At 43.2% G+C, this 2,637-nt stretch overlaps 1 non-coding gene across 1 annotated transcript; it reads right to left on the reverse strand.

Moving 5' to 3' along the window:
- Nucleotides 1-375: 375 nt before the first annotated feature.
- LOC112788510 (small nucleolar RNA R71) lies at nt 376-483 on the reverse strand. Its single transcript, XR_003195870.1, has one exon. It is a non-coding gene; the product is annotated as a small nucleolar RNA R71 (small nucleolar RNA).
- Between the last annotated feature and the right edge of the window lie 2,154 nt (nt 484-2,637).

Below are 2,637 nucleotides of genomic sequence, written 5' to 3' on the forward strand. Positions count from 1 at the left end.
AATGCAAGGAGGATGCTTGGTGACTTTACTGCACCTAATTCCAATTTACATGGAAGAAGCATCTCCATCCCTACCATTGGAGCAAACAACTTTGAGCTGAAACCTCAATTAGTTTCTCTGATGCAGCAGAACTGCAAGTTTCATGGACTTCCATCTGAAGATCCTTTTCAGTTCTTAACTGAATTCTTGCAGATCTATGATACTGTTAAGACTAATGGAGTAGATCTTGAAGCCTACAGGCTCATGCTTTTCCCTTTTGCTGTAAGAGACAGAGCTAGAGTGTGGTTGGACTCTCAACCCAAAGATAGCCTGAACTCTTGGGATAAGCTGGTCACGGCTTTCTTAGCCAAGTTCTTTCCTCCTCAAAAGCTGAGCAAGCTTAGAGTGGATGTTCAAACCTTCAGACAGAAAGAAGGTGAATCCCTCTATGAAGCTTGGGAGAGATACAAGAAATTGACCAAAAAGTGTCCTTCTGACATGCTTTCAGAATGGACCATCCTGGATATATTCTATGATGGTCTGTCTGAATTAGCTAAGATGTCATTGGATACTTCTGCAGGTGGATCCATTCACCTAAAGAAAACGCCTGCAGAAGCTCAAGAGCTCATTGACATGGTTGCTAATAACCAGTTCATGTACACTTCTGAGAGGAATCCTGTGAGTAATTTGCTACTATGAACTCTCACCCTTCTCGCTTTGAGTTTGGTTATAACTTTGTTGAAGGAAATAGAAGTTACAGCAGGAATATGCATCAAGGTCAGACCAATCTAGGATGGATGGAGCCAAGAGGATCTAATCAACCCTTTAGGCAACAACACCCTCCAAGATATCATGGACAACGACCATTCTACAATGCATACCCAGCTGATAGATATGGTGGACAACCTTGTAACTACCAACAAGCCCCACCCCATGCCTATAGACCATCCTCTCAACATAACCTTGAACCACCACACTCACAAGCTTCTCTTCACCATTCGCCACCACATGATCCCTATTTACCCCAGTTCCAATCCAATCACTCCCAAGCACCACCACTTTCCTATGTATCATGTCCAAATCCATCACCTCAAGAATCAGAGGTTCGCCTCAAGGAAACAGTAAATAAACTTCAAACAACCATTCGACAACTGGAGCAAGCAGTAATTCAATTAGCTTCTAGACGTTCGAACATTCAAGGACCAACCACAGCCCCATGTGGACAATCTAACGAAGAGCGTAGCATGAAGGAAATACTAGAAACTCCAGTGGAAAAGACAGAGAATGAATTTATACTAGAACAAGTAGAAGAAGCTGTCATTACGCAAGAAGAAGAGTTGGTTGAAGATCTAGGAGACGCTGAACCTCCATGGGAATTCAGAGCTGAGGAGAACTCCGTCAAGGACGTTACAGTTGATGCTAAGGAGGACAGTGCACAATCCCCAAGGCAAGTCGTTTATGAAGAACTAGACGGAATAACCCAGGACACAAATTCCCTTGATGATGATAGTCACAAGTCAAGTTCTCTTAGTGATGAACTTGCATCTGCAAGTGAATTCTCTGAGATTGAAGAATCTTCCCCAAATGAATACGAAGATGATGCAGAGGTAGATTTCTCTCGACCTCCAATCTATGACTCGAGTGATGAGGAAGACATAAAAGACTTTGACTAGGACACAGATGCATTTGAAGAACCTTGCAAAGAAGTGGAGGAATTCACAGAAGAGCACAAGGGAGTAGAACTTACAGAACCACCAGAAACACCTACCCCAAGGCCATTACCACCCAATACAAGCTTCAAGTGGGTACAATCCTTAACCTTTAACTTTACTTTTTTACTTGAATATAGTTTGCTTGAAACAGATGGCCAACTTAGAGCTCTCTGCGGCTTTGAGAGTAAGAGGGAAATGGCTCGTGCTCAGAGCTGGTGCACAAGGTTCAATAAGGTTCCACGCTTCAAATTGAAGTGCACGGATTGGTATCATGTTCAATTGAATGGATCTCGGAAAACGTTTGGTCACCATGGTGAGAATCTACTTTCTAAACCGCCCGGATGGAAAAATATTGATCAAGACGGAGGCGGATTTAAAAGCAAAGTTTGGGATCCTGGAATCTATTCCGACATTCGTCATTCCGGGAGCCTAAAAATTTGTTTGAAGCTGCTCAGGAGCTTTACATGCCTAGTTTGGGACCCCGGAGGCTATTGGCATTCCAAGCATTGGTGGAGATTTTTGGATGAATTTAAACATAAGCCGCCATAACAGGAAGACCCTCCAATGTCCAACTTAAGGACTTTAACTAAAAGTGCTAGGTGGGAGACAACCCACCATGGTATGATCGTTCATTTTTCAATTTTTATTTTGTTATGTTTGTTTTCAAGTTTTATTTTATTTTATAATATTGAACCTGGAATTTTGCATCGCATTCATATTAATCATTGCATTCTGCATGCTGCATAAAAAAAGGGTGCGCGACGTGACCGCATCACTCATGCGATCGCGTCATATTGCGAAAAACACTACCCACGCGACTGCGTCATCCATGCGGCCGCGTGATATGGAAATCGGCATAAAGATCCAACATCCAGAAAGTTAGGCTGGAATCGTGCGACCATTGTGCGTTTTGCACAAGATGCCCACGCGATCGCGTGCCCCAGGC

The sequence above is a fragment of the Arachis hypogaea genome, chromosome 20, assembly GCF_003086295.3.
Source record: "Arachis hypogaea cultivar Tifrunner chromosome 20, arahy.Tifrunner.gnm2.J5K5, whole genome shotgun sequence".
Classification (NCBI taxonomy): Eukaryota; Viridiplantae; Streptophyta; class Magnoliopsida; order Fabales; family Fabaceae; genus Arachis; species Arachis hypogaea.